Below are 16,635 nucleotides of genomic sequence, written 5' to 3'. Positions count from 1 at the left end.
TAGTAATGAAATGAATAGATCGGCATATCCCCGCCCTTCCCAGTGATGTAATACGTCATGTGACCCAGTAGTAATGAAATGAATAGATCGGCATATCCCCGCCCTTCCCAGTGACGTAATACGTCATGTGACCCTACTAGCAGTCACATGACCTCTCCACTTGCTCTGTCACCATGTTAAAGCTCTCAAATTATTCATTATTATTGTCTTTATTTTTCTAAATGTCTTTTATCATATGCTAACAATTGACTTCACCATTTTATGTGTCCTTTGTAAACTGGCTTTAGGATGACACCTAGAGCTAGCCCCTAACATTGTGGGCGGTACATGGGTGCATTTTTTTTTTTCGTGTCTTTTCCCACTATAAATACCCACCTTTATGTATTATCACCTAACCTGATGAAGGGGAACTATTAGTCCCCGAAACGTGTTGTTTACATGACTATGCACTTTCTTTAAATAATAAAAAAAAAAAAAAGAATATCCAGATCGAAGTTTCATGTCTGTTTCCACCAGTGGATTTGCACCATTGCAGCATCTTTTCTTCTCGACATTCACCAATATTTGGCTGTGATATACCCCTGCTCTACCTAGTGGACAAGAAAATACATTTCACTAATTCGTCTGTTGCATTGTTGGGTGACAAATGCTCATCTTTTGTGCTAGAAAGAACATTTGCGGCCTACACTGCATTTAGGACAGTACGAATGGTGAGGCCAGAACAAGTACAGACTATAATAGATTGGGTTGCTGACAGTGGATCCAGTTCCTTCACATTGTCTCCCACCCAGTCTCCTGCTGAAAGATCAGAGTTTGCACCTACAGCCCATGGCCATCTCTCTTTCACCTCACCCCCTTGCAAATCAGGCAAGCAGTCTGAGCCCCAAGTCCTGCAGCAGTCTCTTCTGCTTTTTGATGACTCTGCTGGCAGGATTTCCGAGGGCCATCCACATAGCCCTGCCCCAGAAGTGGAAGAGATTGAGTGCACCGATGCCCAACCACTTATGTTTCAGGGGTGAAGACATGGGAAGACCATCGCAGCACATCTCTGATGATGACGAAACACAGGTGCCAACTGCTGTGGCTTTCTGCAGTCTGCAGACCAACAAGGAGGGCATGAGTATATAGGACGCACCAAACGACCTTTGAAAACCAGATTGGCAGAACATATCTCAAATATACGAAAGGGACATTGCCTTTCAAAACATTATAGAGATGTTCATAATAAGGATCCTTCCAATCTGGTTTTTATGGCACTGGAGAAGGTAGATATCCATTGGCATGGAGGCAACTATATCAAACAGATGTCCAGGATAGAATCAAGACGCATATATGAGTTCGGATCAATGCTACAGCGGGTCTAAATGCTGAACTTGAAATCTTCGGGTTCTTTTAGGCTGGGTGCCCCAGATCCGACTCACACGCCGCAGTTTGGTCGGTTATCGACACTGCGTCGTGGACTTGGACTCCCAAATTGGGAGCTTTGGTAAATGTTAAACATTCTTTTAACATTCAATCAACATCTCAACCAACCATATATTCACTATACATTCATCTGACCGCAGATTAGTCATAGGCATCAAAAATGGGGTATAATAGGACAAGAAAATTAGTCACAATATGATATGAAGATCGACCATATTTCTGGGGTCCATGAAAGATTTTCTCAAAATGTCTATGGAGGTAGGATGCATCAATCATTTTATATATTTTTTTATAACTTTTACATTTTTATCATGTTATATTATATTTTATTTATTTAAAAATATGTGTATGATATTTCCAAGGAGACACGAAATAGTATACTCTATAATGGCCTGAATAAAAAATGTCAAATTCTAGCCATATATAGATATTAGAGAATGTATTTATCCGTGATGAGAAACTACAAAATTATATATCTTTGCAAAGCAATCATGTATAACAAATCTGCTTATACCATAAGTTTATAAGAGCAAAAAGCAACATATAGTACAAAAAACGCATATGTCCCAAAAAAACCGCATGAAAAATCGCATGGAAAACGCATGCAGAAAAATCGCATTTCTGAAAAGAAATCCAGCTTTCCATATTTTGGGTGCTCCCTTGGATATAAAAGGCGGAGGCATACAGGTGTCACGATACCACTGATGAAGGGAAGGCTAATTCCCGAAATGCGTCTGGGCCGGATCGGATACCTGTAAAGAGCACCTCCGCAATCATAAGCGTGGCCACGTGGAATTGCAAAGATAAAGGAAACATCACTGGAATAAGAATTCACAGACCAAAAGGCGTTTTCCTTTGTTTTATGCCGGAAGAGTAACAGGTACGGACGAATCAAGTCCCGTCCCAACTCCCGCGATAGTTCGGGACAGCCGGCTAGAGGAGTACGGAGCGTGACGCCGGCATCATCTCGCGCCGCCCGACCCTCGTTCGGACACTAAGGAAGGTAAGAGTCATTCCTCCTAACAATATATTGATCATCTAAGAGGTTTTAAAACACCATCAACGGCCACCAAGACTTTGACCTTACTAGAACCTTACTAGAGACTTACACTCTGCAATATTTGATACGCCGAAGGATGCAAATACTGACATAGCTATACTCCGGATATTCACCTGTTCCTTATGCGGATCGTTATATATGGGTCAGGAATCTACATTTATATTCATTAGAAATCTGCTATCATCAAGCCAGTTTGAGTATTGTGTTCAACAGCTACCACGTGGGCAGTATCTATTATACTACACTGCCCGGACTTTGTGTTATACATTACAAGTGCCACAATATAATATATTGTATCTCTATTGGTTATACATTAATATTTTAATGTTTTAATCCATTTTATATAATTTGTACACGTGTCAAATCTACTATTGATTTAATAAAATGTTATATTGCATAAGTCCAGGTTAGTGTGCTCACCCATTACTTTAATATTATTGCTTATACCTGACCAGAGGGTGGGTGTCCCTCTATTTTGGGTTAGCAGCACCTGTCTCTATAATCCGTTCGGAGTGAGCCACCATATTGAAATTATACAGAAGTTATCTAGAGTCAACAAAGCTGCAGCAGGGCCTCTCCTGTCTAACGTTTCCTAATCCAAAATACCACAGTGACATTCCCTGTAATTTTTTATTAATTATTCCAATAACAGGGCATCTTAAGAGTCCTGTATTGTTATTTATCGTCACTATTATAGTTGAGCGAACACCTGGATGTTCGGGTTCGAGAAGTTCGGCCGAACTTCCCGGAAATGTTCGGGTTCGGGATCCGAACCCGACCCGAACTTCGTCCCGAACCCCATTGAAGTCAATGGGGACCCGAACTTTTGGGCACTAAAAAGGCTGTAAAACAGCCCAGGAAAGAGCTAGAGGGCTGCAAAAGGCAGCAACATGTAGGTAAATCCCTGCAAACAAATGTGGATAGGGAAATGAATTAAAATTAAAATAAAAAAAATAAAAATGAACCAATATCAATTGGACAGAGGTCCCATAGCAGAGAATCTGGCTTCACATCAGCAGAGAATCAGTCTCTTCATGCCATAGCAAAGAATCTGGCTTCATGTCAGCAGAGAATCAGTCTCTTCATGCCATAGCAGAGAATCTGGCTTCATGTCAGCGCAGAATCAGTCTTCATGTCATAGCAGAGAATCAGGCTTCACGTCACCCACCACTGGAACAGGCCACTGTCACATATTTAGGCCCCGGCACCCAGACAGAGGAGAGAGGTCCCGTAACAGAGAATCTGGCCTTATGTCAGCGCAGAATCAGTCTTCATGTCATAGCAGAGAATCAGGCTTCACGTCACCCACCACTGGAACAGGCCACTGTCACATATTTAGGCCCAGGCACCCAGGCAGAGGAGAGAGGTCCCGTAACAGAGAATCTGGCCTTATGTCAGCACAGAATCTGTCTTCATGTCATAGCAGAGAATCAGGCTTCACGTCACCCACCACTGGAACAGGCCACTGTCACATATTTAGGCCCCGGCACCCAGACAGAGGAGAGAGGTCCCGTAACAGAGAATCTGGCCTTATGTCAGCACAGAATCAGTCTTCATGTCATAGCAGAGAATCAGGCTTCACGTCACCCACCACTGGAACAGGCCACTGTCACATATTTAGGCCCCGGCACCCAGACAGAGGAGAGAGGTCCCGTAACAGAGAATCTGGCCTTATGTCAGCACAGAATCTGTCTTCATGTCATAGCAGAGAATCAGGCTTCACTTCACCCACCACTGGAACAGGCCACTGTCACATATTTAGGCCCCGGCACCAAGACAGAGGAGAGAGGTCCCGTAACAGAGAATCTGGCCTTATGCCAGCGCAGAATCTGTCTTCATGTCATAGCAGAGAATCAGGCTTCATGTCACCCACCACTGGAACAGGCCACTGTCACATATTTAGGCCCCGGCTCCCAGACAGAGGAGAGAGGTCCCGTAACAGAGAATCTGGCCTTATGTCAGCACAGAATCAGTCTTCATGTCATAGCAGAGAATCAGGCTTCACGTCACCCACCACTGGAACAGGCCACTGTCACATATTTAGGCCCAGGCACCCAGGCAGAGGAGAGAGGTCCCGTAACAGAGAATCTGGCCTTATGTCAGCACAGAATCAGTCTTCATGTCATAGCAGAGAATCAGGCTTCACGTCACCCACCACTGGAACAGGCCACTGTCACATATTTAGGCCCAGGCACCCAGGCAGAGGAGAGAGGTCGCGTAACAGAGAATCTGGCTTCATGTCAGCACAGAATAAGTCTTCATGTCATAGCAGAGAATCAGGCTTCAGGTCACCCACCACTGGAACAGGCCACTGTCACACATTTAGGCCCCGACACCCAGACAGAGGAGAGGTTCATTCAACTTTGGGTTGCCCCGCAATATAATGGTAAAATGAAAATAAAAATAGTATTGAATGAGGAAGTGCCCTGGAGTAGAATAATATATTGTTAAGGGGAGGTAGTTAATATCTAATCTGCACAAGGGATGGACAGGTCCTGTGGGATCCATGCCTGGTTCATTTTTATGAACGTCAGCTTGTCCACATTGGCTGTAGACAGGCGGCTGCGTTTGTCTGTAATGACGCCCCCTGCCGTGCTGAATACACATTCAGACAAAACGCTGGCCGCCGGGCAGGCCAGCACCTCCAAGGCATAAAAGGCTAGCTCTGGCCACGTGGACAATTTGGAGACCCAGAAGTTGAATGGGGCCGAACCATCAGTCAGTACGTGGAGGGGTGTGCACAGGTACTGTTCCACCATGTTAGTGAAATGTTGCCTCCTGCTAACACGTTCCGTATCAGGTGGTGGTGCAGTTAGCTGTGGCGTGTTGACAAAACTTTTCCACATCTCTGCCATGCTAACCCTGCCCTCAGAGGAGCTGGCCGTGACACAGCTGCATTGGCGACCTCTTGCTCCTCCTCTGCCTTCGCATTTTTGGCTTCCACTGGTTCCCCTGTGACATTTGGGAATGCTCTCAGTAGCGCGTCTACCAACGTGCGCTTGTACTTGCGCATCTTACTATCACGCTCCAGTGTAGGAAGTAAGGTGGGCACATTGTCTTTGTACCGGGGATCCAGCAGGGTGGCAACCCAGTAGTCCGCACACGTTAAAATGTGGGCAACTCTGCTGTCGTTGCGCAGGCACTGCAGCATGTAGTCACTCATGTGTGCCAGGCTGCCCAGAGGTAAGGACAAGCTGTCCTCTGTGGGAGGCGTATCGTCATCGTCCTGTGTTTCCCCCCAGCCACGCACCAGTGATGGGCCTGATCTGCTTTGGGTGCCACCCCGCTGTGAACATGCTTCATCCTCATCCTCCTCCACCTCCTCCTCATCCTCGTCCTCCTCGTCCTCCAGTAGTGGGCCCTGTCTGGCCACATTTGTACCTGGCCTCTGGTGTTGCAAAAAACCTCCCTCTGAGTCACTTCGAAGAGACTGGCCTGAAAGTGCAAAACATGACCCCTCTTCCTCCTCTTCCTCCTGGGCCACCTCCTCTTCCATCATCGTCCTAAGTGTTTTCTCAAGGAGACATTGAAGTGGTATTGTAACGCTGATAACGGCGTCATTGCCACTGGCCATGTTGGTGGAGTACTCGAAACAACGCAACAGGGCACACAGGTCTCGCATGGAGGCCCAGTCATTGGTGGTGAAGTGGGTCTGATCCGCAGTGCGACTGACCCCTGCGCGCTGCAGCTGAAACTCCACTATGGCCTGCTGCTGCTCGCACAGTCTGTCCAGCATATGCAAGGTGGAGTTCCACCTGGTGGGTACGTCGCATATGAGGCGGTGAGCGGGAAGGCCGAAGTTACGCTGTAGTGCAGACAGGCGAGCAGCGGCAGGGTGTGAACGCCGGAAGCGCGAACAGACGGCCCCCACTTTATGCAGCAGCTCTGACATGTCGGGGTAGTTGCGAATGAACTTCTGCACCACCAAATTCAGCACATGCGCCAGGCAATGAATGTGCGTCAAACCGGCTAGTCCCAGAGCTGCAACGAGATTTCGCCCATTATCGCACACCACCAGGCCGGGCTTGAGGCTCACCGGCAGCAACCACTCGTCGGTCTGTTGTTCTATACCCCCCCACAACTCCTGTGCAGTGTGGGGCCTGTCCCCCAAACATATGAGTTTCAGAACGGCCTGCTGACGTTTACCCCGGGCTATGCTGAAGTTGGTGGTGAAGGTGTGTGGCTGACTGGATGAGCAGGTGGAAGAAGAGGAGGAGGAAGCTGAGTAGGAGGAGGAGGAGACAGGAGGCAAAGAATGTTGCCCTGCGATCCTTGGCGGCGGAAGGACGTGCGCCAAACAGCTCTCCGCCTGGGGCCCAGCCGCCACTACATTTACCCAGTGTGCAGTTAGGGAGATATAGCGTCCCTGGCTGTGCTTACTGGTCCACGTATTTGTGGTTAGGTGGAACTTGCCACAGATGGCGTTGCGCAGTGCACACTTGATTTTATCGGACACTTGTTTGTGCAGGGAAGGCACGGCTCTCTTGGAGAAGTAGTGGCGGCTGGGAACAACATACTGTGGGACAGCAAGCGACATGAGCTGTTTGAAGCTGTCTGTGTCTACCAGCCTAAATGACAGCATTTCATAGGCCAGTAGTTTAGAAATGCTGGCATTCAGGGCCAGGGATCGAGGGTGGCTAGGTGGGAATTTACGCTTTCTCTCAAATGTTTGTGAGATGGAGAGCTGAACGCTGCAGTGTGACATGGTTGAGATGCTTGGTGACGCAGGTGGTGGTGTTGGTGGTACATCCCATGTTTGCTGGGCGGCAGGTGCCAACGTTCCTCCAGAGGTGGAGGAAGAGGCCGAGGCGGCGGCAGCAGCAGCAGAAGAGGCCGAGGCGGCGGCAGCAGCAGAAGAGGCCGAGGCGGCAGCAGCAGAAGAGGTAGCATGGGGAGCCTGAGTGACTTCCTTGTTTTTAAGGTGTTTACTCCACTGCAGTTCATGCTTTGCATGCAGGTGCCTGGTCATGCAGGTTGTGCTAAGGTTCAGAACGTTAATGCCTCGCTTCAGGCTCTGATGGCACAGCGTGCAAACCACTCGGGTCTTGTCGTCAGCACATTGTTTGAAGAAGTGCCATGCCAGGGAACTCCTTGAAGCTGCCTTTGGGGTGCTCGGTCCCAGATGGCGGCGGTCAGTAGCAGGCGGAGTCTCTTGGCGGCGGGTGTTCTGATTTTGCCCACTGCTCCCTCTTTTGCTACGCTGTTGGCTCGGTCTCACCATTGCCTCTTCCTCCGAACTGTGAAAGTCAGTGGCACGACATTCATTCCATGTGGGGTCTAGGACCTCATCGTCCCCTGCATCGTCTTCCACCCAGTCTTGATCCCTGACCTCCTGTTCAGTCTGCACACTGCAGAAAGACGCAGCAGTTGGCACCTGTGTTTCGTCATCATCAGAGACGTGCTGAGGTGGTATTCCTATGTCCTCATCATCAGGAAAAATAAGTGGTTGTGCGTTCTATTTCTTCCACCCCTGGGGAAGGGCTAGGTGGATGCCCTTGGGAAACCCTGGCAGCAGAGTCTTCAAACAGCATAAGAGACTGCTGCATAACTTGAGGCTCAGACAGTTTCCCTGATATGCATGGGGGTGATGTGACAGACCGAAGGGCTTGGTTTTCATGCGCCATATGTGCGCTTTCTGCAGAAGACTGGGTGGGAGATAATGTGAACGTGCTGGATCCACTGTCGGCCACCCAATTGACTAATGCCTGTACCTGCTCAGGCCTTACCATCCTTAGAACGGCATTGGGCCCCACCAAATATCGCTGTAAATTCTGCTGGCTACTGGGACCTGAGGTAGTTGGTTCACTAGGACGTGTGGCTGTGGCAGAACGGCCACGTCCTCTCCCAGCACCAGAGGGTCCACTAACAACACCACGACCATGTCCACGTCCGCGTCCGCGTCCCTTATTAGATGTTTTCCTCATTGTTCCCGTTCACCACAATTTTGAGAATGGCAAATTTGGGAATAGTTTTTCAACCCAGAACAAAAAGTGTGCTTTTACGGTCACCACAAATAACTTGACCAGCTAAAACAGTACAGATTTGGTTGAATAGAAATGTGAGACCTGTTTTTTTTTGCACTGTGTGACAGGTTAAGGTTTAATCACAGAATCAGACTTCTATCTGCACGGTAGCGTGTGTCTTAGGATTTTATGAATGACACTATCAGCACCTTCAATGTAAGATATCCTTTTTGGGATAGATTTCAAGTAGGCCTCATATAGCAGAAACTAGTTATTTTGAGAATGGCAAATTTGGGAATAGTTTTTCAACCCAGAACAAAAAATGTGCTTTTACGGTCACTACAAATAACTTGACCAGCTAAAACAGTACAAATTTGGTTGAATAGAAATGTCAGGTCTATTTTTTATGCGCTGGGTGACAGGCTCAACTTGCCCCTGATGTAGTATATGGCCAAAAAATAACCACACTATTGATGGTTAAATGCACTTGGATGACACAGGCTCAGCCTGCACCAGATGTAGTATATGGCCAAAAAATAACCAGACTGTTGATGGTTAAATGCACTTCGGTGACACAGGCTCAGCCTGCAGCTGATGTAGGATATAGCACAAAATAACCACACTATTGATGGTTAAATACACTTGGTGATAGCTTGTGCTGGCGCACCACAAGACACAAAATGGCCGCCGATCACCCCAGAAAAAAGTGATCGAAAAACGCTCTGGGCAGCCTCAAAAAAGTGAGCAAGTCGATATTAGCACTTCAATGATCCACAGCTGGAGATCGATCACTGAATGAAGTCTTTTGGAGGAGTTAATCTGCCTAATCTCGCCCTAACGTCGCAGCTGCAACCTCTCCCTACACTTGTATCAGCAGAGTGACGTGCAGCGCTACGTGACCCAAGCTTATATAGAGGCTGGGTCACATGCTGCACTGGCCAATCACAGCCATGCCAATAGTAGGCAAGGCTGTGATGGCCTCTTGGGGCAAGTAGTATGACGCTTGTTGATTGGCTGCTTTGCAGCCTTTCAAAAAGCTCCAAGAAAGCGCCGAACACCGAACCCGAACCCGGACTTTTACGAAAATACAGTTCGGGTTCGCTCATCCCTAGTCACTATCTCCCAGAGTCGGGAGTGGGTAATTGCCGTGCGCGCCCTCCTTTACTTGGAAGCTTCGGCGTCAATAATTTGTCCCACATTTCCGCTCGATCACATTTAATTTCATCCATTGACCTCCCTTGGATGTGCTATCCCTTTCTCAGAGTCCCTCTCCGGCCTGGAACCCTGATTCCCCGCTACCCGTGATCACCATGGTAGGCGCAGAAAAGAACATCGAAAGTTGATAGAGAAGATATCCAATTGGATCGTCTACATCACGGGGACGTGTGACATGGTGGGGCAGTAAGTGTGCACACGCCTACACGTACTGACTGATGGGTCTGCCTCCTTCAACTTCTGAGTCTCCAAATTGGGCACATGGCCTGAGCTTGCCCTTTACGCCTTGGAGGGGCTGGCCTGCCCTGCAGCCAGTGTATTGTCTGAATGTTTGTTTAGCACGGCAGGAGGGGGTTATCACAGGTTATATTTCCCAATGTTTTGGGGTCTACCCAAATTGGAACAAAAAAAATAAAATAATAAAATACATTTAAAAACAAAACCAAAAAACAGTGTTGGCTATCTCCTCCTTCTCCACCGCCACTTCCACCCACACCGCCACATCCACCGCCTCCTCAACCTCCTACTCCATATGGACCTCCTCCTCCTAGATTATGTTTTCATTTTACGTATTTTATGTTATTTTCCCTACCCACATTTGTTTGCAGAGCACTTGCCATGCTCTTAACCACATTTTGCTGCCTTTTGCAACCCTCTAGCCCTTTCCATGACTTTTTTAGAGCCATTTTAGTGCTCAAAAGTTCGGGTCTCCATTGACTTCAATGGAGTTTGGGTACGGGGTAAAGTTCGGGTACCGAACGCAAACTTTTTTGTGAAGTTCGGCCGAACCCGTCAAACCCGAACATCCAGGTGTCCGCTCAACTCTAATCTTGGGCCACTGCACGGTTCTTTATACCTGATGCTAACATTGACCTGATAGGCTGAGTTCACACTTATTTAGTCCGTTTTGGCCCCATAAGTGACTAAAAAAGTGAAGTATGAAGCGATTCTAAGAGCGACGCCTGTCATCTGCATGTCATACTGACTCACAGTATTGTTTCACTACCACAGCGGACTCCCTATGTGTGTTTCTGCAAGGCCCAGTGTTCTACACCACTATACAGGCTCTCTGCAGCCAGAAGAGGTGATTTTTAATGTGATTTGTCTGAATAAATTCAGATCAAATTGAATCTTTTGGGAAAATTCAGCGATCCTTTTGCAGCCCTGTAGCGCTTTCTATGACTTTTTTACAGCCATTTTTCAGCCTCAAAGTTCGAGTCCCCATTGACTTCAATGGGGTTCGGTGTTTAGGGTCAAGTTTAGAACCCGTTGAACCCGAACAAGCATTGTTCCGCTCATCACTAGTCATTATGTGTATGGCCTGCTCTCTATGTCCATCTACCAGATTCTACCTATTAGACAGTTACAGCAGATTTTACTTCTTTAACTTTTTTATTTAATTATTTGACAAAGTTCAACTTTTTACCTGAAGAAACTTTGTTTAATCTCTTGACAACTAATTATCAGAGGATTCCTGGAGCCCAGGAGACACATGAAGTCATGGTGAAAACTTTCCACGCTCCATTCCCTTTACTGTATGTGTGTGTATATATATGACCATGTGCCTGATCTCCTCACACAAGATCTCTGCATTATGAAGGGTCTGTATTTCTTTATTTATCAATGTATTAATAATGGGAAGATGAAAAGTATTTCCAAGGAAACATCTGCTGTAAGTACAGAATCAGTGTACATTTGTGTATTATTGCTGGTAGTAGTAATAGTAGTAGTATTACTAATAAACATGGTTTGTGTATATGATGCTGTCATCTTTGGTAATATTGTATAAAATACTATAAAATCTTTTATAGATATAATATAGATATAATAATTACACATAGATGTATGAAGACAGTGAAGAGAAGTAAAACCCAACTCTCGGCCGAGCTTCCAGTGCAGGATAAACCCTGTAAATAGCTGCTGCTCCTCCAATTAGGACACCTGCACTAGTGATGGACAAACATCGGCCGGGACGTTTCGCGATCGTGAATGCGCGTTCACGATCAAACGTTTGCGAACCGCACATTCTCGGTGGGCCCCATTGACTTTAATGGCAGGTGAACCTTAAAAACCTTCAGGTCATATTTGCAGCCACCAAATACTTACTAGAAGTGCACAAATAGTCCCACAACATGGACAGTGATAAACCAGAGGGGGATCATTGGCAAAAATTCCCTCAAAAAATATGAATTTTAATTAGGGGTAATTTTTATGCGTCTTAAAAGGAAACTCTCAAAAATGTGCCCTGCTGGAGCCTAGAAAAAAAATATTTTAGGCCACAGGAGTACAGGCCCCAACAATTAGGCATTCACCGGACAGAAAAGAACTTTTGTCACCTTCACCACCACTGACATTAGAGATCTCGGAGTAGGCAGCAACAGCGTGGACCTCCCTCCTTGGGCTGATCTGGGTACGGTCATCAGACCGCTGGGTGGCAGCCGTTGCTACCTCCTCTTCCTCATCCGATGCCAAGAATGGCTGCGCATTGGTAAGGCCTTGGAATGGATGGCAAAATAATTCCTCTGACTCGAGTAGAGGGGTTATGGTGGTGGTGGTGGTAGTGTCTTTGGGGGTGCACACAGCAGAGAGTGAGGACTGTGCAGATACAGAGGATGCGGAGGGTGCAGAAGCGGAAGGGTGATTGAGCCACTCAACCAACTCTGGTGCGCCCTTTAACCCCTTAAGGACACATGACGTACCGGTTCGGCATGTTTCCCGAGTCCTTAAGGACACATGACGTACCGGTACGTCATGGCTTTAAATAGCGATGCCGGCGCCGCAGGGGTTAATCGGAACGGGATGCCGGCTGAAATCATTCAGCCGGCATCCTGTAACAATGCAGGGGGGGGTCATTTGACCCCCCCGCATCGACGATCGCAGAAAACCGCAGGTCAATTCAGACCTGCGGTTTTCTGCGTTTCCGGTCCATTCGGGTGTCCTGTGACCCGATGAACCGGAAAAAGACTGCGATCGGTGGCGTAATTATACACCACCTATCGCAGTCCGAGGATTTGGAGAGGCGGTGCTGGCTCTGGTGCTGAATGCCGCTGTCCAGGGTGCTGATTGGTGCAGGGGAGAGAGGCGCGAGATTCAAACTTCCTGCGCTCCTCTCTCCCCTCCTCTTCCTTTCCAGCATCCTGACCGTGCAGCATCGTCCAGCACCAGCTCCTGTGTCCCCCTAATCGCCATCCATCACCCTCCTGCACCCATCGCCACCCAGGTAGGTTAGGGTCAGTAAGGGAGAGGCACCTTTAGGCAGGGATAGAAGGGAAAAGTTAGAAAAAAAAAAAAAGCACATTTATTCTAAACTTTTTTGTTTCAGCTTTCAGACCCCAGACCCCCCCTGCCACTTGCCCCCCTGCATCCCCCCCACCACCAGCACCAGCTTTCCAGTAATAAAGCAAGGGTTAACAGCCAAAAAAAACTCAATATTTATGGCCCTGATTCTGTAGTTTGCAGAAACACCCCATATGTGGTCGTAAATGGCTATATAGCCGCACGGCAGGGCATAGAACGAAGGGAACTCCATATGGTTTCTGGAAGGCAGATTTTGATGGACAGTTTTTTTTTTGACACCATGTCCCATTAGAAGCCCCCCCTGATGTAGCCTAGACTAGAAACTCCAAAAAAGTGACCCCATCTAAGAAACTACACCCCTCAAGGTATTCAAAAGTTACTTTATAAACTTTGTTAACCCTTTAGGTGTTCCACAAAACTAAATAGCAAATGTAGAAAATTTTTAGAATTTTATTTTTTTGTTACCTTGCCTCAAAAAAGTGTAATATAGAGCAACCAAAAATCATATTTACCCCTAAAATAGTCCCAAAACAACAACCACCTTATCCCATAGTTTCCTAGATGGGGTCACTTTTATGGAGTTTCTACTCTATGGGTGGATCAGGGGGCTTGAAAGGGTACATGGTGTAAATAAACCAGTCCAGCAAAATCTGCCTTCCAAAAACTGTATGGCGTTCCCCTTCTTCTATGTCCTGCCGTTTAGCCAAATAGTAGTTTACGACCACATTTGGGGTGTTTCTGCAAACTACAGAATCAGGGCAACCCATTTTGAGTTTTGCTTGGCTGTTAATCCATTTTTTTCAGTAATAAAGTAAGGGTTAAAATGGAAAATTTTCCAAAAAATAGAAATTTCTAAATTGTTTCTCCATCTGCCATTAACTCTTGTGGAACACCTAAAGGGTTAACAAAGTTTGTAAAGCCAGTTTTGAATACCTTGAGGGGTGTACTTTCTTAGATGGAGTCACTTTTTTGAAATTTCTATTCTAGGGGTGCAACAGGGGGCTTGAAATGGGACATGGTATAAACAAAACCAGTCCTGCAAAATCTGCCTTCCAAAACCCATATGGCGTTCCCCTCTTTCTACGTGCTCCCGTTTGGCCAAACAGCAGTTTACGACCACATATGGGGTGTTTTTGCAAACTACAGAATCAGGGCAACCCATTTTGAGTTTTGTTTGGCAGTTAACCCTTGTTTTACTCCTGTAAAAAATTGATTATATTGGAAAATTTTCCAAAAAATAGGAATTTCTAAATTGTTTCTCCATCTGCCAATAACTCTTGTGGAACACCTAAAGGGTTAACAAAGTTTGTAAACCCAGTTTTGAATACCTTGAGGGGTGTACTTTCTTAGATGGAGTCACTTTTTTGAAATTTCTATTCTAGGGGTGCAACAGGGGGCTTCAAATGGGACATGGTATAAACAAAACCAGTCCTGCAAAATCTGCCTTCCAAAACCCATATGGCGTTCCCCTCTTTCTACGTGCTCCCGTTTGGCCAAACAGTAGTTTATGACCACATATGGGGTGTTTTTGCAAACTACAGAATCAGGGCAACCCATATTGAGTTTTGTTTGGCTGTTAACCCTTACTTTATTGCTGGAAAAAATGGGTTAAAATGGAAAACTTTCCAAAAAATAGAAATTTCAAAATTGTTTCTCCATCTGCCATTAACTCTTGTGGAACACCTAAAGGGTTAACAAAGTTTGTAAACCCAGTTTTGAATACCTTGAGGGGTGTACTTTCTTAGATGGAGTCACTTTTTTGAAATTTCTATTCTAGGGGTGCAACAGGGGGCTTGAAATGGGACATGGTATAAACAAAACCAGTCCTGCCAAATCTGCCTTCCAAAACCCATATGGCGTGCCCCTCTTTCTATGTCCTCCCGTTTGGCCAAACAGTATTTTACGACCACATATGGGGTGTTTTTGCAAACTACAGAATCAGGGCAACCCATATTGAGTTTTGTTTGGCTGTTAACCCTTACTTTATTGCTGAAAAAAATGGGTTAAAATGGAAAATTTTCCAAAAAATAGAAATTTAAAAATTGTTTCTCCATCTGCCATTAACTCTTGTGGAACACCTAAAGGGTTAACAAAGTTTGTTAACCCAGTTTTGAATACCTTGAGGGGTGTACTTTTTTAGATGGAGTCACTTTTTTGGAATTTCTATTCTAGGGGTGCCAGGGGGGGCTTCAAATGGGACATGGTATAAACAAAACCAGTCCTGCAAAATCTGCCTTCCAAAACCTATATGGCGTTCCCCTCCTTCTATGTCCTCCCGTTTGGCCAAACAGTAGTTTACGACCACATATGGGGTGTTTCTGCAAACTACAGAATCAGGGCAACCCATTTTGAGTTTTGTTTGGCAGTTAACCCTTGTTTTTTTCCTGGAAAAAATTGATTATATTGGAAAATTTTCCAAAAAATCTAAATTCTAAAAATGTATGTCCATTTGCCATGAAGTGTTCTGGAAGACCAAAAGGGTTAACAAAGTTTGTAAAAACAGTTTTGAATACCTTGAGGGGTGTAGTTTCTAGAATGGGGTCATTTTTGGGTGGTTTCTATTATGTAAGCCTCACAAAGTGACTTCAAACCTGAACTGGTCCATAAAAAGTGGGATTTTGAAGATTTCTGAAAATTTCAAAATTTGCTTCTAAACTTCTAAGCCTTGTAACATCCCCAAAAAATAAAATATCATTCCCAAAATGCTACAAACATGAAGTAGACATATGGGGAATGTAAAGTCATCACAATTTTTGGGGGTATTACTATGTATTACAGAAGTAGAGAAACTGAAACTTTGAAATTTGCTAATTTTTCTAAATTTTTGGTAAATATGGTATTTTTTTATGCAAAAAAAATAAACTTTTTTGACCCAATTTTAGCAGTGTCATGAAGTACAATATGTGACGAAAAAACAATCTCAGAACGGCCTGGGTAAGTCAAAGCGTTTTAAAGTTATCAGCACTTAAAGTGACAGTGGTCAGATTTGCAAAAAATGGCCTGGTCCTTAAGGTGAAATAGGGCTGTGTCCTTAAGGGGTTAAAGTAATCGCACATGCCTTCTCCAACTTCCCACTTAGGCTCCAGCCTGGTGAACCTGCCCGACCCCTACCACTCCTGCGGAATGGCCTGTATCTTCCTCTGCCTGTCATTTTCAAAATCACCCTGTGCCAAAGTCCCTAGACAAGAGCAGTATTTGTGGAAGCACGGATGTATCACAGCCCTCAATCAGTATTTTGTGGAAGCAGATATATCAAACCCCTTAATCGTATTTTGTAGAAGCAGGTATTTTGCACCCCTCAATGAGTATTTTTGTGGAAGCAGGTATGTCGCAGCCCTCAATCAGTATTTTGTGGAAGCAGGTATATCATACCCCACAATCAGTATTTTGTGGAAGCAGGTATATCGCAGACCTCAATCAGTATTTTGTGGAAGCAGGTATATCAAACCTCTCAATCAATATTTGGTGGAAACAGGTATATCACACCCGTTGCAATTAGTTGTTCCAATAGCTTTTGTCCCTCCATATACCTGCGGTATCGCAGCAGAACCGCACACAACTGCTGCACAATACAAATGCACTAAAATATACTTTTTATATTAGAAAGTATATTATAAGTATATTACACTCCTCAGTATATCACACCTATCGATAGCACACCTATACCAGTCCTTA

Source organism: Bufo bufo, chromosome 1 (genome assembly GCF_905171765.1).
Source record: "Bufo bufo chromosome 1, aBufBuf1.1, whole genome shotgun sequence".
In the NCBI taxonomy this organism is placed as follows: Eukaryota; Metazoa; Chordata; class Amphibia; order Anura; family Bufonidae; genus Bufo; species Bufo bufo.
The sequence above is the reverse complement of the archived record's forward strand: the minus strand, read 5'-3'. Positions refer to the sequence as shown.